The sequence below is a fragment of the Urocitellus parryii genome, chromosome 5, assembly GCF_045843805.1.
Source record: "Urocitellus parryii isolate mUroPar1 chromosome 5, mUroPar1.hap1, whole genome shotgun sequence".
Taxonomy (NCBI): domain Eukaryota; kingdom Metazoa; phylum Chordata; class Mammalia; order Rodentia; family Sciuridae; genus Urocitellus; species Urocitellus parryii.
Window position 1 is genome coordinate 197,873,051 of NC_135535.1, and position 22,432 is coordinate 197,895,482.

At 43.6% G+C, this 22,432-nt stretch overlaps 1 protein-coding gene across 1 annotated transcript in view; it reads right to left on the reverse strand.

Moving 5' to 3' along the window:
* The window catches only part of Gfra1 (GDNF family receptor alpha 1), a 193,820-nt gene that overhangs the window by 168,019 nt on the left and 3,369 nt on the right, over window positions 1–22,432 (reverse strand). The gene's annotated exons all lie outside the window — the stretch shown is intronic.

The following is a 22,432-nucleotide window of genomic DNA, read 5'->3' on the forward strand; positions in this document are numbered from 1 at the left end:
TAGAGAAGCATTAGAAGTGAAAACCAAAGAATTTTTCTAAACTAACCAAAAACAGAAGTAGTCACGTAGGAAAAAAAGTAATACCTAATGCCAAACAGGAGAAATTAAAAACAAAACTATGGCTAAATATATCAGTGAAACCAGGGAATTAAAAACAGTAGGGAAAGAAAGTATTAGGAAGAAAGAAAAATAGGAAGATAGCCCAAACAATCGTTAGACTGACAACAGACTTTGCATCTACTACAACATATGCCAGCTGGCATTGGGATATAGTTAAAATGCTGAAAAAAGTAACTATCAAACTAGAATACTATACTAAAATAAATTATTATTTAAGAATAAAGAGTAAATAAAGGGCTGGGGTTGTGGCTCAGTGGTAGAGTGCTCATCTGGCATGCATGAGGCACTGGGTTCAAGCCTCAGCACCACAGAAAAATAAAATAAAGATATTGTGTCCACCTAAAACTAAAATATAGATATATATTTTTTAAAAAGTTCTTTTAAAAAAGAATAAATAAAGACATTTTAAATCACAAACAGACACAGGTTGAAATATCTGAAAAACTTAACCATAAGAAAACAACTCAATTCTTAAAAGGGATAAAAGGTGTGAAAAGACATCTCACCAAAATAGACATAGACATAGGAAGTAAACACATAAGAAGATGTTCAATACTATACCATCAGGGAATTGCAAAGTAAAAGAAAGCAGCAATGAGGTGCCACCGTACATCTATCTATGAGAATGACTACCATCCAAAAACCTGACAATACCAAATGCTGTTGAAGATGCAGAACACCAGGAACTCTCATTCACGGCTGGTAGAAATGTAAAATGGCACAGCCAATTTGGAAGACAGTTTGGCAGTTTTTCCATGCTAAACAGACTTACAATACAATCCAGCAGTCACTCTCTAGGTATTTACTCAACTGAGTTGAAAATTTAGGTTTATTCACAAAACCTAAACACAATGTTGATAGTTTCATTCATAATCTTTCAACACTGAAAATAGAACTGGAAGAAAGCAGTCCTTCGACAAGAGAATAGATAAACGGTAGAACAGTCACACAGTATAACAATTGTTCAGTGATTGAAAGAAGTGAACTGTCAAGCAATAAAGAAAGAAATCTTAGTGTATATAGCTAAGCAAAAGAAACCAGTCTACAAGATTGCATGATTCCAACTATACCACATTCTGGAAATGGCAAACCCATGAAGACAGTAAGAAGATTAGAGGTTGCCAGAGGCTCAGGGAAGAGGTGAGATTTTTCAGGCTGTGGCATTATTCTGTATGATAATGGTAGAGTCTTGTCAAAACCCCTAGAACTGTATAACATAAAGCAGGAACATTAATGTAAACTACAGACTTCACTTAATAATGTATTAATATTGACTCATTAACTGTAACATGTAGCTCACTAAAGCAAGCCATTAATGACAGCAGAAGCAGAGCAGAGCATACATGGAACTCTGTACTTTCTACTCAATTTTTCTTGTAGATCTAAAACTTTCCAAAAAGAGATAAAGAGAAAAAAAGCAGTATCATCATTTGAAGAAACAGAAGAAAAAAGAAAAAAATATCATGATTACTATTCATGGATACTTGAAATAACTATTAGAAGGAATGCATCAAAACACACACACACACACACACACACACACACACACACACACACACTCAATCCAGAGTGGGAGACAAAGAAATTGGTTAACATTTTAGTAAACTGAAAGATTTGATGACTACTTAAAACTGATTTAAAGAATTTAAAACCAAAGTGAAAATGTGCATGTCTTTGCATATATGTGAATTATATCTCAATAAAGCTGTTACCAAAAAATGTGTATACCTCATAACCCAGTAATCCCCCCCACTATATTCACAGAGAGCCCAAAGTAAAAAATTACTACAGCATTAATAGTAACTTCAAAAGCAACAAAATGACATCAATGCCCCATAAGAATGAAATATTATTCCTGGAAAATGTGTTCAGTAAAAGCTTTGATGGGGAGAGGATGGACAGCAGCTCCACAAACATGGGATTCTGGAGAGCAAAGACTCTCAGATGAGCAAAGGCATTTTGGAGTTCCTATGTGCAGAATGGAACTCTCAGTCTACATCTTCTGAAGCAAAAGCAACTGCCCTTGTCTTCCTCCCCACCTTAGCAAGTGGCAACATCCCTCTCCAGATAAAAGCCAACACCTCTTAGAAGTCTTCCCTGACTTCTCTCACTTTCGTCACCTGTCCACGAGTACATCCTGAGTGGACTAGCTGGACATCACTAACCCAAGGGTGCGTGCCCATCAACTCTGGAGCTCGGTCTGCAATGACCTCTTTTTCTGCCTCTGCTCTGGTTCATCAACCACCTAGAGCTTCTTCTAAATTATAATTATAATCAGAAAAGATCCTCTTCAGAACCCTCTAGTTCCCCCAAGAGCTTCTCAACACACTTGGACCCAAACCCAAACTGCTCCTGGTCTCCACAGCCCTGCACCCATGAGCTGGGTTCCCTGGCTGGCTCCCCCAGGCTTCTAGCACTCATGGCATTCACACTTGCCATCTTGATCTTCAAATCCGTGGGGCCCTTTCCACCCTGGAGCCTGGGCACTGGATGTTTCCTCAATCTCCAAGGCCCTCTACCAGACTTCATAAGGCTTGTCGCTCTCCTTTCCCTGGGCAGGATGTCTCCCACAGAGGGCTTCCTCTACCCAAACAGTACCATCCCCCGTCACTCTCTATGCCCACCCTCCTCTTTTTGGCCTCATTAAATGTTCTTTTATTATCTGTCTCCCCCTAGTCAGATGTAGGACTTCTTGCGGGCAAGGACACTTTCGGGCTTGTTCCTCACTATATCCCCAACATACCTGGCCCAAGGAGGTATTCAAAACTTATCTGTAGAATTAATCAATTATTCAGTGACAATTTAGGGAGTCTTTAACAGTTCCTATAGTTGTTCCTTTTAACAATATGTCAGGCACCACAGCTAAGGTGCAAAAATTGTGTACAACCTTTAGACCTGAGCTTCACCTGCACCTGAACATGTGCCCAGATTAGTGGAAGGCCACTACTCCATCCCCTGGACCTTTAGGGGTGTTTTAGTCAGCTTTTTCACTGCAGCAACTGAAAGACCCAACTAGATCAATGGTAGAGGAGGAAGGGTTTATACAGGGCTCACAGTTTCAGAGGCCTCAGGACATAAGTGGCTGGTTCCACTCCTCAGAGCTCAGGGTAAAGCAAGACATCATGGTGGAAAAGTGTGGCAGAAGGGACCAGCTCACATGATAATCGGAAAGCAGAGAGAGACTCTACTCTCCAGATAAAAAATATGTACCCTGTAACCACACCCCCAAAGAACCACTTCCTCCAGCCACACCCCACCTGACTCCAGCCACCACTCGGTTAATCCCATCAGGGATTAATTCACTGACTGGATTAAGGCTGCAGCCCGATCATTTCTCCTCCAAACCTTGCATTGTCTCACATGTGAGTTTTTGGAAAACACCACATCAAAATCATAACAAGGGGGCACAAAGAGGATGTCCTGGGGAAGAGAGATGGCCAACCTCAACCTTCAGATGACCACAAACCTCCCACAGGTACACAACTGCAACAATTCACATCTCACCTTCAGGAGTTTAACCAAAAAAGTTCTTCTGCCCCTTGGGGTCCCAAAGCACTGCAAATCATGGTTTTAACTTGTCTTGAATCTATTCGCCTCCCATAGCTGAAGGAAAATCAAAACAACTGAAAGGGACTTGTTCTCAAACTTGGTGTGTGCCAAGCATTTTGCCCTGGTTTATCTGCCAGCCTGTCCACAGGTCTAGACAGTCCCTGGACAGATATGGAAATAACCACAGCTGAGGACACTAAGCCTGAAGTTTAAGGGGTGAGGCTAAGAGAATGGGCTTCTCTGCTGAAAGCAATTGGATTAAATCCCTCATATGCCAGCACTTGTGCTATTCCAGATGGTGAAATCAGTCCTTCTCAAATGTGACAATGACGACAATGGCTGAGAAAACCACACAGGCCACACAGTTCCCGCCACGGTGCATTCCAGGGCTTAGGTGCCAGGCTGCATCTGCAGGCCTGCTCCAGGGCTGCCTCTAGCCCCGCTTCCTCCCACTGACTGTCCCCAGCCCCAATGACTTCTCCAGTCTCATCTCCCATTGGCCTTTCTCCCCTGTTCCCTGACACCAGGTACCCTCTGCCCTTCTCTCCCTGAAACATTCTTCCCTCCCCTGGGCAAGTCTGATCCCTGTTAGAAGCTCCCCTGACAGCACACACCTCTTCTTGGGAGCACTCTTCATATGTGGAACACTACATATTTGTGTCTCTCTGAGAGATGTCACTGTTGATTCTAAAGATGACACCTCCAACATAAAGGGCAAGAGATCCAGTTCTTAGTGGTAGTATTTGCCAGAAAGTTGTCCTGCCTGTTGACTTTTTAGAAATTCAAAGTACTAATAAGTTCTCAGCCAGGCACAGTGATGCACATGCACACCTGTAGCCCCAGTCACTTGGAAGGCCAAGGCAGGAGGATAACCAGTTCAAGGCCAGTCTAGGCAATGCAGTGAGCATGAGATCCCATTTCAAAAAAAGAAAAAAGAAAAGTTCTTTATCATGCAAACCTGTGTGAGGTTAAGCCACCTAATGAACACTCCTCTTGGGTGAGTACAAGCTGCCTAACAGCATTCCTGGTGCACCCAAGGTACTGGGCACCAAATGGGTACTTAGTGACCTTCCTGGTCCCTATTCACTGCATAACATTCATTCATTTATTTATTCCAATATCTCCTGAGTGACTTCTATGTGGCTTTCTTGGATTAGGGACATGGAAGTGAACAAGCCAGATAAGGTCCTTGCTCTGATGCAATTTAACATTCGAGTAAGGGAAACAGACAATGAATCAACAAAAGAATTTGGGACAGCAGTTGATTCTAAAGAGGTCACGAAACTGGGAAATGCAGTAAAGAGTGAACAAAGAGAGGAAGATATTCAACTAGGTGATTATGGAAGACCTGTGAGTTAAAAGTGACAGGAAGTCAGCCAAGTGAAGATCCCAGAGAAGAATATTCTAGATAAGGGGGGGGGGGGCAAGAACAAAGGCTTTGAGGCAGCACAAGCTTGATGAATTTGAGAGGCAGGAGGAAAAGGGACAAGATGAGGCCAGAGGAGTGGGCAGACGTAAGAGCTGTCTGAGAAAGCACATGCCTCCAGCAACAGAATCCTCATCTCCTGAGCCACAATGTCATTGGAGGTCTCTTACTGGGACATAATTACACGATGGTCTGTGGACAAGGCACATGTGCAGGAGCCCCGCTGCAGGACCAGTTTGTCTCCCTGCAAGCATCCCTTAATCATTCTGGTCTTTAATTTCATCTTCCATCCATCAAGTCAGGACCTGGAGCTGGCCACCACAGCAGACTTTTTCAACATCCACATCACATCATTATCTTCCTTTGAGTTATCTTTTTTTTTTTAATGAGACAAATCCATAGGAAACATGAACCCAGCACTAAAAGAGAACGATGGTTTAAAACTACATTCAAAGCACACACCTGGAGTGCAGCAGGCAAAGAGGGTGGCTCTGAGTCACACTCAAACATCTGTCTCCAGTTCAAACTGAGATTTTGCTTGTATCTCAAGACTCCAGTGGTGAAATGCAACTACAGATGCTTTCTTGGGTAAGGTAAGCCCCTGGCCCAAAAGCAGGTGTCATGACCCTGAAACCTCCTACTACTCCACAACCCTGGTCCATAGCTCTCTCTTAAACCTTGTTAGTGGCCTGCCCCCTTCACTGGCCCTCTTCCATTCAGGGTGGCAGAAGGATGTCATCCCTGGCACACACAGACCACACTGACCCCTGCTTCACCTTGGGGACCTTTAAGCTTTGCCCACAATTTTTTTTTTTTTTTTTTTTTTTGGCTAATGCACAGAATGGCCATTTTCCCTTGTTATTCAGGTGTCAGTAAAAAGTTCTCTACTCAGAGAGACCCATATTGACACCCTGGTATAACAGAGTTCCCATATCCCCCTGTTTGCTATCATACTGCTCTGTTCCTTTTTCAGAGCACCAAAAACCACTTGTTGTAACTCATTCCATCTCCCTAACCAGACGATGAACTTCAGGGACATTATCGAGCTCATCAATGCCCATCTCCCTGGACCTAGCAAAATTTCCAGATCACAAAAAGTTGGCCTGGTAGACACGTCTATTGCTGAAGGCAGAAGTCATCCAAAGACCCTTCACCAAGCAACAAAGAGAACACAGCAAGCCAGAACCAGAAACTTCCTAAGGTCATCATCATATAGCACAAAAATTTTCAACCAAGACAGTACATGGTGTATGTGTGAGATGCATGGAGACATCACAAACCTTCCCCATGGGACAAATGACTGCAGAAAGTGCATGATGTTGCCAGGTGAGAACCCCTGAAATGGCCCAAACACTTGCTCTGCCAGAGAAGAACAGGAGGGTCTAGCAAGAGAGTAAGTTAGTTAATGGGACCTTCAGAGACTAACTTATGAGTCTCACACACACACAAAGAATTTCTCAAGTCCAACGCCAGCCCTCTAGGAGTTGAGATGCTTCGGTCAATAGCGCTCCTTCACTCCTGGGAGCTACTAGGAGGCCGCAGCTGCAGACACCAGCAACCTGCACCAGTCAGGGAGAGACTCCTGAAGAGCGGCAGGTAGGAAGGTGCCTGGCAGAGTCAGGGCTTACAGAGCAAGCATTGAAGTCATTCGGGGAAGGTGCAGGATAAAGAAGGAGGATAAAGAAGTGAGCCTGCCTGAGGGGGAAGGTGCAGGAACGGGCAGCACTTTGTTGTGACTGCCATGTTTTAACAGGCTCCCCGGAGGCTGTGGACAGCAAGTAGGCCTTGTGAGGTTTTTGTTGTTGTTGCTGCTGTTTTCAATTATGAAATATAATACCCTGAGTGTAAATTTTTCTATTTTAGGGTTTTCTAAAGATTTAACTTTGTGAGTGTTTTACATCTAGGGTAAATATTTGCATGTCATTTAAGACCCACCTTCAAGTACTTTTCCAAGAAGCTGTTTGGTTCGGCCCTTAATAGGAAATGTCTCCATTTAATTCAGGCTATGAGCCCACAAGCACTTGCCTCCTTCCTTCTACGAAGCTCTCCACAGATTGAGCAGCAGGCCCGATCTGCGTAAGAGCCTTTCTGAAAGGCTATTTCTAACTGCGTGGACTCACTTCTCTTAATGAAGGGCTAGGGTGTGGGACTGACACCTTATCAGCTCTGCCAGGCTGCCAGAAAATCTGGGAAAAGACAGTAACCAAGAAGCAGGGCTGCAGATTATAACATGTGAGGTACACAGCTGGGGCTTACTGCATGGCGGGTCACTTTGTTTTTCAGGCAAACCAGGCAATCTGAGGATATCAAGTCAAAGGCAGAGGGACTTCCGGATGCAGCCAAGAAGTAAAACAACTGCACCCACCCTGGAAAACTGCAAGAAGAAGTCCACAGACCTCAGCCCTCCCTGGGCAGGGAGACATCTTGAGGCTGATGAGGAAGTTCTTGACTTTTAGTAAGAATTTCTATCATTGTGAGGCCCCTCCACATGGTGTGATACACCTCAACACAAAGTCTCACATAATCCTCACAATGACTCTGCCCAGTAGGTGTAATCCACCTTTGACAACTTAGGAGCAATTAAATAATTTTCCTACATTATGAAATAATGAAGTTAAAACAAACAAGGGTGTGGCTCCAAGCTCACATTCTTTTCATCCCAGCATTGCTCTCCCCCATATATAAAAATATCTCCCTGAAATTACAATGCACCTCTTCCCCATGACCTGGCCTGAAGAGAGGGGGTCAGTTCAATTTGGAACACATTTGAGTCATGGACAGAATATCTTGGTGGAACTCTCTGGCAGGCTACTGGCTGGACATATTGCAAAGGAGGGTTCCTCAAAGTTAAGAATTCAGAGACTTCGGGAAATATATCCATTGGTTCCTGGGGTTCTCTGAATTTAGGAAATACTGGTCGAAGCAACAGACTCCACAAAACCAGAGTTGCAGGTCATCCGTACCTAGGTGGGAGCAAGGACCCAGGATCTCCCAGGTAGTTGGAGGGCACTGCTGTCAATACTGCAGCCAGAACAGGCCCTGGCCACTAAACCAGAGCCAAGGACAGGGAAGTATTGGGGACAACTTCTGACTACATCCAGGACATTCTTCCTAAGCCTTTCTAAAATGAGAGGATTATTTTTCCATTCAAATACATTTCCATTCAGACCAGAAGTAGCTGAGAATCCACCTTGTCTTCAGCTGCTTTTGTTCTTAACCAAAGAATCAAAAAGGCAGCCAGTGGGATGGCTTGTGAGGAGCTAAGCCTTTGGAGCTGGACAAACTTGGCTACAATTCAGGATCTGCCACCAGCTAGCCCTGGGGCCTTAAGCAGGTCACTGGACTACTCTGAGTTTGGGTTTCCTTTTATGCAAAGTGTAATTAATGGGCCCCCTCCAGCCTAACACTCGGGGCTTTTGTGTGGATTCAATGAAGCAGCCTATGAAAGCATCTCATACCCTATTTATGGGCACCCAGCAGACATTTCACAATTAAATCTTCTTTGTGGTTGCTCTTTGGCAACCACAGCCAGCTCTGACTCTGACCTCAGGGCAAGGACTTGAGTGGGAGGCATCCCAAAAATGTTCCTGGGGAACCACTACAGCTAAACTTTCAAGCCTGAAGATTTCCATGGAAATCTGGATCCTTGCTGGTGATGCCTAACTTTCTAAGGAGGAACTTGTCACAGGAGGGGTATTTCAGATCCTTAGAAAACGTCTCCACATGGCCAACCAGCCAGCATCCAAGGAGCAGCTGCCACCAAACCCAAAAGGAAGTGCTATCCAGGCAATGCCCTTCTAAGAGAGGATTCTAGAGGGAACTCAAACCCAGACAAAGGGGACTGAGATAAATGGGCAGCGCTCAAGAATGCTGACCCTCTCCTGACCCCGTGCACAATATAGTCCCAGCAAGTTCACTTTCTCTGCAGAGTGACATAGCCACCAACAGCTGCAGAATGTCAAAAACAGGGGTGTAGGGTCTAAAGTTACCCCTCTTCCACCCGGAGAGAAAGAAAATACACTTCTGCATCTCTGCCTCTTTATGTTTTGCTTCTGAGCAACAAACGTCGAGAAGATATAGGATACACTGCTCTGTCTGCCACCAAAATGCACGGAACATAATTTTATAGGAAGCTACACCCGCTTAATTGTGATGCATTAAGTATTATGTTCATTGTTTCTGAAACTGGGTAGAAATGAATAATTTATTTCAGACAAAGGAAACTCTTGAATATGAAATGCCTCATCTTTTAAAATTACAATTTGGAAGACAAGAATGAAAAACTACCCAGAGCCAGTGAACCTTATACTGCTAATAGAAAACAATGCTTCGACTGTTTCTACTTTGTTTGCAAACATCACATTTTTTAAACATTCTTGAGAATAATCAGGGAAAGAAAACACTAGGTTTTCACCACGCTCACATCTGCTCAACACAGGGCTCACATATTAGTTTTCTGTGCTGGGTGAACACCCTTTCCTCTCCTACTCATGTGTGTTGGCTCACCTAAAATCCAGTGACCACATCCTCACACCTCCTTCCAGAATTTTCTGTCCTGCATTCCAGTTCTTTTCCTCTCTGCTTCCCTCCTCTCTCCACGGCACTGTATTTTTCTTTCTAGATCACCAGGGTCTCCCCAGCCACTAACACAGTGCCTTGGCATGTAGAAAATTCTCCAAGAATTCAGCTACTACTATTCTGAGAGCAGATAATTAATGTTTGAAATCGAAATGAATTGGTGTTTGTTACTTCAGGTATAGCTCCTGCTGTTTCTCTCCCTCTCTTTATCTTATTTATTTTTTCCTTCCTTTCTTTCCTTCTTAGAGCGAAAGAGAACTAAATCTATGCAAAAAAAAAATTACTATCCTCATTATTGTTAATAAATGGAGGGGTAGGAGGAGGAAGGGAGTTAAAAAGTACATAAAAGGAACACACGGAGGGCACTCCCCTCCCATTTCCGGAGCAATACAGCAGTGCCTAAACAGCCGAATCCTCCAATGACCCTACCAACTGGATGCTATTTTCTATCCCATTTACAAAAAAAGAAGAACTAGAACGTTCTAAGCAACTATTTACTTGTGTTCCTTCCGCCAGTGAATGCTGGAATGCAGAATTCAAACCTGGGCATGCTTAATTCCAAGACTTCTTTTCTCTACCCCTGCTACTAAGCACTACATAATTTCCCAGGATCAGCAGACCCTCACTGCCCTCCTGGTGTTCCCCATCCCCACCCCCGTCTCTGGGCTGCCTGCAGATGGTCCTCCTGGTGGTTCTTCATACTGGGAATTGCTGCCAGGCTCTGAGTGCTTTTCTCCCAGGGAGCACTAGCAACCCTCAGTGGGTCACCAAAGCAATGTCATAAACACACCCTGAGCTCAAGTTAGGACACACAGAGGGTTCAGGAGCTTCCTAGGAGCCAGCCCTGTGCACTGCAATAATGCTGGCTGCAGTCCCTACAGCCCGCCCTCCTCCTCCTGCCTTCACGGGGTGTGCCCTGCGGTTAGCAGGCATCACTTTCAATTAAGACAACTCCCTGCATCGGGAATCTTTGAGTTTTCATTCAAACACTTGCAAAATGTTCTGAATCAAGTTGAGAATCTGATGCAGAAACCAGCCAAGTAAGGCAGAAGACTCTGGAGCCAGACGAAGAAAATGGTAAACAGAAAATAAATTTTTAAAAAGTCCATACATGGAGTCCTCCAAACAGATCCCACTCATCAGAGTGCCAGAGGTCCTCAGAGAGGCCAGCCAGTGCCATCCCTCCCAAGAAGGAGGACAGTGCTGGACTGGGGAACCAAAGTCCATGCCTAAGCCCCGGTCCCCAAGTGAGAAAGCAGAAGCCCATCCAGAACAGAGGGCATTACGGAGTGTAACCGGGATGCCAAAGAGAGGCAGGTGGGAAGCCATCGTCCCCAAGGATCCAGATTATCCACACTTCCAGGGCCCACCAGGGGAGCCTCTTTTCTCTCTTTCTTTTTTATTTATTTTTGTGGTAGTGGGGATTAAACCTAGGGCCTCACATATACTAGACAACTATATAAGTACTCTACCACTGAGCTACATCCCAACTCTTGTTTTTTTTTTTTTTTTAATTATAAGACAGGGTCTCAATAAATTGCCCAGATCAGCCTAGAATTTGTGATCCTCCTGCCTCGGCCTCCCGAGCAGCTAGGATCTCAGGAGGGCACTGCACCTGGCAGGAAACCTCTTTCCACCAGCCACATCCTTCAACTTCTGTGGGGCCCCACTGAACAATAGTCAGAGACCCTCCCAGCATCCAAGGCCCTTCCTGGTCTGGCTCCAAGCTCCTCCATGTGCTGTGTTCATTCCCGCCTGCATCACCTGCCCGCTGCATGCTGCATCATCTGCTCTACCTATGGCCCCACTCGCCATCCCAGGACCACCAGGGAGGCCCAGGCAGCCTCACGGACTCCTGCTCCTCTGCCTGCCCCCGGCTCCTCAGTGGCTGGCTATGTGCACTTGCCTTTCGCTTGGAGCCTTATGCACCTCTTACCCCCAAGAGAAGGAACTTCTGGGAGAAAGAAGTTTGACCTTTTTCTTGCCATGTCTCCAGCAGGGGCTGAAGTTAATGCAGTGTTCCTGACCTCATCTTTCACTTCCCCAGAAGGTGCTTCCATGATGAGGTGCTACTCACCCATGGCAGGCCTATGTCATTCTCTGGTCTAGAAGCATCCAGAGCCCCTGTGTGTGCTTGTCTGACATGAAACTGTATGAAGTCAAACCTCTGGAATTCTGCTAACCTATCTTAACCTATCTTTTGTAGTCTTGAGCTACAAAATTGGCAATTTTTTTAAGATTCTATTTAAAAATCCCAGCAGCGCTGAGGTAAATGAGCCAACAGCCTTCCCCAGTTTCACTCAGACAAAGGCCAAACCCCTGAACTTGGCAAATCTGCCTGTCTGCCCAGCTCTTCTCCCACCACTCCTCACACCCAAGGCTCCACCACAGCAGATTGGGGCCCACTGTTAGCACCCCACTTCTGCCTTGCCTGTGCTATTGTCCTGCTAGAACACTCTCCCTAACCATCTCTATTTACCAAACTCTCCCCCATTCCACAAAACCCAGCTCCAAAGTCCCCTTCAGCGAGGCTTCTGCAACCCACAACTAACATCTAGTCAGCTGACCCCTCCTCAGGGCTATGTAGGAGCTGTACAGAGTTCTATTCATTCGTCCTAACTTATTTTGTTTATATCTATCCATAAAACAAAGAAAAGAATTCTTAGCAGGCAATGAAAGAGTCCTATTTACCTCTGAGTCACTGAGGCCAACAACTAGGCTCATAGTAAGTCCTCAAGTATCTGATGAATGGATTTGGTGAGAAGAGAATTCTAACAGACTCAAAAGCTGAAAACTGAGATCACAGAGATGTAACAATTCTTCATTCTAAATGTATGTAATCTATATTTTATATGTAACACATGCATATGAGTATTACATATGTAACAAATACAGTACACACATACATATTATTCAGTAAATATTATCCACTAATCCCTCATGCAGTCTGTGCACTTTACTGTCCCAGGGTTTTCTCCTGCTCTGTGTAGGTGATTGGGTGCCCCAGCATGCGATCTGGAGCCAGACTTCCCGCATAAGATCGCTGACTGGCTGTTCCTTAGGAGTGGATCCTCAGATGAGTTTCTTATTTGGGCCTGTTTCCTTATCCACCAAATGAGGCTTAAAAATGCTTACTTCTGATCAAGGATTAAACCAATTAGTACATGTCGAACACCTATGGCATCCCCTCTCAGAGGTGCTGTAATTGTTTTTATTTCTCATGAATTACCTTGGGGACAGTTATCATCTCCAATTGGGGGTATATGCATGGTCACCCCTTTTCCCATTCAAATGCCACTTGACTTTCCTCAGCTCAGGAAAAAAAAAAACAGTGGTTCCACTGAGGACTCCCCAGAATTTAGTGATCTCCTGGTATCTGTTTCACCAAGAGTTTATTTGAAATTCCCAGGAACAGGATCAATGAAACATTTCATAAACATGAGCTCGAAGAAACCTGTCAGCCAATTCTTACACGAATGCAACTGATACTTATTTTCATACATTATTGAGTATACACAAAATGATAATGTGCAAAGGGCAACAGAAATAACAGTTGGCATGCCGCTCCTTGGGCGATTCACAGGGACGTAAAGGAAAATAGTACCAGCATGGAAGAAGACAAATGAACAGCATATCAGGTCACCTTAAAGTGGGACTCAACTATGTATTCCTTTCTTTACCGCTGTGTAATGCTATTTATATGACAACATGACAAAAAATGGCCCTAGGCATTCTGCTCTACTTTAGAAGCCTTCCGCCTCGCACTGAAATGAAAAAAGATAGAATCCAGAAATTGCTTCTTTGGTTAATATTTCTGCAGTTCCGCAGGAATGGTTTTAATAGCATGCGTGTTCTGGATTTTGCTTGTCAATTAAGAATCCATCAGAATTCAGTGCTAAATATTAAGATAATAGGTATTGGCTTATATTTCAATTTTTAAAGGTGCTTTGTCAAACAGTGTTTTAAGGTGGGAGACTAAGGAGGAGATGTCTGTGCTTAAAATGTCATCAGGTAACAGCAGAAAGAGCACTGTATTTGGAGCTTGGGGGAACACGGTGTGAATCTGAGCTCTTCCAGGTATTGGCTGTTGGGCCCTGAGAAAGTTGTTCAACTTCTCTGAGCCCAGTTTTTTTCCTCAAAAATCATAAAGCACAATACTTATCTTTTATCAGGACACAGTTCCCAAAGGAACTCCCCTCCTCTCATGCACCTCCCATTTAAAGATACTGCAGAACTGGATAACACACAGCTCTGGGATGGACAGAGTCCCACAGGGAACTGTGGTTTGACCAAAAATAGGCCATTTGGCCAAATGATTAAAAGTCTGTCATATGCTAATGCGTGGACGGGGTGGACCTTAGGCCAATTTAGTAGGAGTAAATTGCAATTGATTTTCGAAGAAATTGCTTGTTCTTGCCTTTCCTCAGCTGCGTCGCACGGGCCCATGCACAGCTGCCCTTGTCACAGGCAGGACCAACTGAAATACATGTCAAAGAAGGTCTCTTGGAGGCAAAATGCTGAATAATACAGCCATCTGTACTTATGCACAGTATAAATGTACACCCCCGTGAGCAGAGGCACAAACACATCCAAACCTCTGCGTGTGTACATACGTTTCATATGGATGTCTTCAAGGGCTCGTATTTAGCAATAATTCCGCCACCAGGGCCACATCCTTCTGTATGTTTTGCAAATCCCTCTGCACTGGAAAGCTGTCCTGAGTTATTCTGATTTTTACAACCACTGACTATTTGAGGATGGATCACGAAAAAGCACACCCCTAAAATCTTCTCTCTGAACCCTCTGCAGCCTTATCTGCGTAAATCCTGAATATGAAGAGAAATGGTTAAAAGATCACAGAAGATAAAAAACCATAATAATAAAGGTTAACAATGGCTGCTTTCACCCCTAATTTCTGATATGGTGATAGACCCTCTTAGAACATTAATTAGAAAGGAAAGAGAGATGAAAGAAATGCCCAGGGGACATAATAAATTAGCCCCTTATGCAAATTACCCATTCGTTTTCATCACTGACCCAGCTAGTCGAGTCTCTAAATTACGGGAAGTGGTTAACTTCTTGAACAGAAAATTCCAGATGAAAAAAGATTCATTTTTTTTCCCCTCTTAAATCTGGGGGCTGGGAGGACTTATGGCAACGAATGATTTCTCATTCTTCCTTGCAGACAACTCTGAAGGGGGACAAAAGATGCGAAAATGAATGTTTGGCCACTGGTTCCTTCTGCCAGAGACCTATTAATTAATCCTCGTTCCCAAACAATGGGCGACAACCCCCTTCATTGAAACCCATGGCTGGGGCTCTCCCCTTGCTGCCTATAGGAGGGACAAGGGTGGTCTTCTGAAGGGTGCCCAGATCTGAGAAGGTGAAGGACAACCAAAAGTGGGTAGGGCCATGCCAGGGTGTGGAGAATTCCCAATATCAATTTAAAAAGACACACACACCTGATTTCACTGTCATCACTGTTCCAGACAATTTATGTTCCACCGTCCTACAAATTTATGGAACTCTCAGTTTTCTTATCAGTAAAATAAGGGGACTGGACCAGAGTGACCTCCAAAAGTCCTACTGCATCTACGATCAGATGCTTTTATTTATCCCTGTAAAACAAACGCGGCACTTCCGATAATTTAATTTATTTAAACAATCTTACGGCATCTGTTTTTTCTACTGAACTCACTTCTGGCTTCATTTTCTCTTTCCTACTCTCATTTTCCCTATTTCTCCTATTTTCTGATTTTTTTAAACTTTATCTTCTTCCACATCTTGAAATAAGATGCCTTAAATACATCTGAGTTCAAAGTAAAGTAGACACTGAGTAAAAATTGTCCTTTATAAATGTTATTAATATGAAAGACACACATGCCAGGATCACAAGTTTCCTTGGCATGAAGAAAATGCTGGAAAGAGGAAGAGGATCACAAAAGATTCAACATACAGACCCTTAAAGAAAGAGGGAAGATCTGTTAAAGATCATCCTGGTCTACTGCTGTCACACTGTAAAAGAACCAGACGATGCTTAGTAAGGGCATATGCTAGCCCAAGGTCACCAGCCAGCTAGAGGTTAAACTAGAAAGAGCACAGGGCTCTTATTCCTGGACCCAAACTCTTTGGACCAAATAAGCCAAATTTGATGCCTTCTCTTGAGAATTTGGTATATGTCCCAAAGAACAACAACAACAAAAAAGACATCTTTTGGCAAGAATAAGCACCAACAGCAGAAAAATTAAGATGTAGTAGAAAGAAATACTTCATAGGACTAAGAAGGAGGAATGAGGACAGACGTAACAGTGATAAATTATTTGCACCTTGTAACAATCTTCAGTTTCTGCAATTACCTGTCACTCACTGATGTTTTAGCTCCCTTTTCTGGTAACAGAACCTACAGTAACTCTATGCAAAATATTTGACTGTGTCCACCTTCACAGCCTTCGATGGAACATTTAGGCCTTTGCCATATGTAGTTAGAACACTAGAATGTTCTACTTCTTCCTTCACCAAAGTTTTTGAGATTGACACATAATCTAAATAATAAAATGCTGCCTTTTGGAAGTAATCAGTGACAGAAAAACTCAGGTTCCTCAGATCACCAGGAAGATAATAAGAGAGTATGTATAGACCAGGTGCCCATTTTCATTAAAAAAATAAAATAAAAAGTATGTTTGCCTATGTGTATATATACACACATATGTACTTACTCACATATATAGAGAAAATCTGAAAAGACTTATATCCACAGGTTCACAGTGATTCTCTTTAGGCTATTGAAATTTATTTTCCTTTTTTTATCTTTTTGTAATTTCATATCAGTACACAATAAAAATGGACTGCTGAGGGGCATGACAGGGAGAGAATAAAATCCAAAAGTAGTGGTCTGTGAAAATGAAATGTAAGTGTACTCAGCAGAGCCTCTGGAGGTGGAAGTCTCTCCCGGGTTGAGGGCATGCCCTTCTCAGGAGCAGGAATTCTTCTGCCAGAAGGAGCACTAGGAAGATTTATGGGGTGGGTTGGAGGAATGGGAATCAGTGAAGCTGAGAAGAGAAGGCTGATCACAAGAATCCTTAAGCACAAAAGACTTCCTGCCCTCAGGTGATCACCTGCTGCAACAAACTCACCTTCCAACTAAAGAGCCTAAGGACAGCATCCCATAGGAGCAGGAGAGACTCCAAGCAGGAATAGGGAAGTCCTTCCACAAAGGGTAAGTAAGCCTTAAGATGGGTTACTAGGAGGCAGGACTTTCTTCCAGGACCCTTTAGATAAGGGATAAGTTTTCCATTTCTTGCTCAAGGAGTTTACAAGCGGTTTTCCTGAAGGCTTGGGATTGGTATTCTCTTTAAGATATAGAAGCCAGGCGTGGTGGTGCATGCCCATAATCCTGCTGAGGCAGGAGGATCTTGAGTTCAAAGTCATCCTCAGCATTGGCGAGGCACTAAGCAACTCAGTGAGACTCTGTCTCTAAATAAAATACAAAATATGGCTGGGGATGTGGCTCAGTGGCTGAGTGCCCCTGAGTTCAATCCTCAGTACCTCCCCCCAAAAAAGATATAGAATGATCAGGAAATACTGTTTGCAGAAAAAAAACCCATCCTGGAGTCAAGTGTGAGCCCACCACTAACATGGTTTTCTCATAGCATTCAAAATGGCAGAGATTTATTAAGAACCTAGTATGTTTCAGGCTACGCATTTCACATAAAGCATCATCAGTTCACACACAAACCTACAAAGTAAATGGTATCATTATCTCATCTTACATCCAAAGGAAGCTGAGGCACAGTGAGCTCAAATAACCTACCCAAGACAATGGGAGAGGCAGAACTGGGGGTCACCTGGATTGGCGGAAGCTCACAAATTGCATCCTTCCTCCAGCACCAGTGGGTGGGAGCAGGAAGCTGCCCAGAGCACTGGCCAAACAGTAGCCAGTTCACCTGCACTGCCTGTGAGACGGGGAGGCTGGGGCAGCACAGGTTGACCAGGACAACTCTGTGAAGGAAGACTGAACCAAGTCATCAAGGTACCAAGATAAGACTTGGCAGTAAGGGGCTAGGGGGACTGAAAGGAAATACACTCATGGGAGGTCAAGGAGAAGCCCAATGCTAAGTTCAAGTGAGAGACAAGATGGATACATCCAGGGAATGGAGAGGGGAGTATTTGGAAAGAGAACAGGTAATCTCATGAGGGCCCGGATTGAGGCCAGCAGAAGGGATGAACATGACCCCACAGTTTATGACATAGATCACCAGGCAGATGATGGCACCATTATATAACTCAGGAGACTCAGGAAGAGAGGGTGTAAAGAGAAAAGGGGGAGAGATAGTAAGATCCGTTTTGGACACGCTGAGTTTGAGGTAACTGAGATGCTGCCAGATGGTGTCATCCAGGATTCGGCTGGAAATAGTGGTTTAGAGTTGGGAGAGGTTGAAGTAGGAGGGAGAGCTCTGAGTCATCCATGTAAATGGTAGCTGAGGTCCCAGGAATGGATGAAGTTTGTCCAAAAAGTAGGCAGAAGAAAGAGGCCACTGGACCCCTGTATGGCAGTGTCCTGGCAAAGGTCCCTGAGGCTACCCTCAAGCAGTGTGACCCTGGCCAAATGGCTTCTCTTCTTTGAGCTTAGGGTCTGTAAAAGCAGAGGGTTGGATTACATCCCTAAGAGCACCTCCCTAACAATCAACCATCAATGGTTGATGAGATGTCTGCTCTGGACCAGGGAGGATACTTAGTGTTGGACAGACACCAGGACAGCAAGCCAATCCCTGACTTCCCAGAGGGAAAGACAGACATGTAAATAAGTCCTCTCCATACGACTTTGTTAATGGCTGTCATAAAAGCAAGAGCAAGGGGAAGCATGAGGGAGTCCTCAGTAGAAGTGCCTGTCTGAGGGGATTCCAGCAAGGCCCTTAGAGATGGAATTGGATCATGTCTTGAGGAAGTAAAAGAAGCTTCCAAACTAGGGCAAGGTCGTGTGCAAAGGCACTGGAAAGGGAGTGCATGTGGAATACAGGGGGAGAGGCTTAGCCCAGAGACCTCAAGTGAACAGGGATATGGGGCTTCAAGAAAAAGGAGAGAAAGGCCAGGCTGTGCAGGGCCTCCCTGGCCTGCTACGGAGTGTGCCACAGGCCAGAGTGAGAACAGAGAACAAATGGGGTTCTCAAATACAGGAGCAACACAATTAGAGAGCTGTTTTAGAGGGCTGTGTGGTAAGAGAAGTACCCTCACACTCTCAATACGTGCTAAATTCAAGCCTTGCAGTCTCAACAGCAAGATGACATCATGGGCTCTTATCCTACATGCAAAATTTTTAACTGTTTTTTAATAGTAGCATACATTAAATCACAAATGCTCAACAGAAATACTAGTTATTCATAACACCATTCAGAAAAAGGGGCAAGACTCAAGAGTGCTTAGGCATATCTAAGCTGGAGCAAACCATTTCCAAAAACTCAGTCACCAATCTCAAGATCCTCATGCTTCTGAGATTTAAGCCACTCCTAGGACTTGCTAAGGAAGTAATGACAGAGTCAGAAGACTGTGACTTTGTGTTTCACCAAATCAGACATAGGATGCCTGATCCTAACACTGCTTTTTCCCTATGACCTCTCCACGTGACTCCTATATGCAACACCTCCAATGTTAATTTTATGCACAGAAGTTCTGGTATCTCTTAACATTTTTCTACAAAACCCAATCTCCCAATCAATACTTTAAAACCTCGAGCCTTCCTTTTCTCTTGCTGCCAAGGAGGGGCGTACATCCTCCCTCAGGTCCTCCACCCTTAGGCTTTTCTTGGTGCCCACTGTACTTTCAAACTGTCTTGCTGCTTTGTTCTTCCCTTCAAAAAAAATACAATTCCAACAGGTTCATCGTGCTTTCAAATCACTATTTAATTCTTGCTGTTGCTTGAACTTTTGTAAGAAGAAAAGGCGAAGCAGATCAGAGGTTAAGGCGAAGAGAGCTGTAGCTGAGAGAGGCAGATGTTTAGTACAACACTGAGGCTTCCGGCCCCTGAGCCTCCAAGCGCCCACACAGCTCTGCCCTCTTGGCTCCAGGGAGACTTTCCAGCATTCCTTCCTCTACTCCAACATCCTCTTACACTGGATCACTTTTTCTTTTGTACACTTCATCTTCCAGATCCTGCAAAATCACGCGCAACCTGCGGTAAGCACACCTCCTCCGGTCCCTTAGTGAAACACTCCAGCTATGGAATTTCCAAAAGAGGTAGCCAACCTCCTACCAAAATTTTCACCTGATTAAGCTGCTCTTTTCCCTACAGTTCACACTTCAGAAAAAAGTTTTTAGACTACCTTCGTTTTGTTACCTTCCTTATTCCCACTGACCATATTCCAACATGGCCTTCTACCTGATTAGCAAAAAAAAAAAAAAAAAAAAAAGGCAAGGATGGTTATGGGTTTGAGGAATCCAAAGAACATGAAAGCACAACAATGTCAAGTTTGCCTTATTCATGGGAGGACCCAGCCCACACTTACGCATGTGAGTGAACATACTCTTCACATTGGACAGAGAAATCCAAATACGGAAACTTATGGCCACCACATCCATAAAAGGTAAAGACCCTGTTGTCCTGGTTTCCTCAAAGAGATTTTTGGAATAGATGTTCTAGAAACTCAAAACTGAAAAGCAATATTTATCATCTAACTTCTCCATTCTTCCCCATCCTAAAAGACCAAACTGGACACGATATATTCTTCAATGACTTAAAACCTCTCAAGGTTCCATTTGGCTTTACTACACGGACTTAAGAAAAACAGTCACTGTAAGAGGTCAAAGTTCATAATTCAATGCTCTTGAGACACAGAATGAAGCTCTAGATAGGGCCTTCCGGGCCCTGCTGAATTCATTATTTGACTTCCACATTCTTGGCAGGACAGGTCTCACAAACTCAAGATGTTTACTGTGAAAAGAGTCCCTGGCTGAGAAAAGGATCAAATAAACAAATGAGTGAAAAACGGTCCATGCAGAAGAATTTCCAGTATTCATTTAAAAAAAATTCAATCAATGGTACCTGAGAATGACCATGCCACTTCAAGTGTACAAATGAATACAAGGATTGGAAAGGCCATTTCAGAGCACAGGGGAGGGATTCTGGAAGTGACCTCCATCCTCCTTGAGAATCACTGACTGTTAGAACCAGAGATTATTTATTCCATTATATCAATGAGAAATGAATGACACAGAAATGAGTGACAGACCCTATAGTTCAGAGCAATTTTGAAATTAAGGCCAAATGACCTTTCTTCCTTGTCCACTTTCTTACTTCTCACTGTGCATGGGAAGGTCCATATCCTTCCAGGCAACAGTACAAAGACAGGGAAGTCACACTCTATAGCACAGGCAGTAGCATGAGGAAGGTCTTGTAGCCCAGCAGCCATATCCATCTAGTTTCTACAGATGATGGCCCAGATGGTCACATACACCTATCTGTGCATTTCTCCTCCACTTGAGTCACTGTCCCATCTGGACCAATAGGACAGAGAACATTAGTAAGGACATGCAGCAGAAATTATTCTCAAGCTTCATGTACTATGAAGGACCCAGGCCAGGGATCTCATTAAGATACAGATTCTGGTTTCATGGCTCTGGGATGGAGCCTGAGATTCTGCACTAACAATGAATACCCAAGCGATATCAATGCTGCCGAGCCCAGGACTACACTCCAATAGCAAGAGGTAAGTGTTAAAAATGCTTGCAATCAAGCAAAATTTGGGTTTAAATTCTGGTTCTTCCATTCAGGAGCTTTGTGATTCTAGGCTGGTAACCTAACTTCACTATGCCTCAATCTCTTCGTCTCTAAAATGGAAGAGAAAACACCTGAGAAGCACTGGATGATGCTTAAATAAGTTAAATGACCGGAGGTTACCAACACAATACCTGGCATATAATAAGGGCTTGAGAAATGTCAGTTGCTGGCTGCCTCTAAAATTGACCAGTGCAGGAATTATAACTGCCAAAACCACAATAGGTAAAACATGGGAGGTACTCCATGAGGGTTTAGTGGATGAATATAGAATACACTCACACATAGTATCAGTATTTACATACTCCCTGGATTGTGTGGCTTTTCTGCAGGAAAAATAAAGCATTTTAAAATACGAGAACACTCCCTCCATAACCAACCAACATCATCTCATAAGATCAAACTCAACATGTTTAACTACCAAGAAACACATAATTTGTGGTGACTATACATAGTGGATAAAATGTCTTAACTGTAAATGAATAAAGACAACATCAGTCTGGAATCTGTACGTCATTAAGAGAAATCGCTGATTTGTCTAATATTTATGAGTTTTCTGTATGCAGATGTTGTTAAAAAAAAACTTAATTCTAAAACTAGATTCAATTCCAAACCAAAGGGATAACTGCAAAGAGACAAAACAAACCATGGGAAGTAACATTACATTTTAAAGGGCCACTGGGGCAGGAGCACAATCCCTTAGAAATGTACACACTTGCTCAGGAAAAATTAGAAACAGAATTGTTGACAAATGGGGGAGCTTAGTCTTTTAAATCAAAGGCAGGCAAATGTGTCCACCCAAAACTCTTCAACACTCTAAAATTATTTTCAGCATCTCCTACAGAAAGTGGCATCATTAGAATAGATCACATTCCGGGGAGGCATTGTACAAGGTATGCAGCAACAAGAGAATATGATTGCCACCTACAGACAGAAGTGGCATTCCCTTTGCCAAGAGCTGGCCAATCATATTTTAATGTGAAAAAAAATTC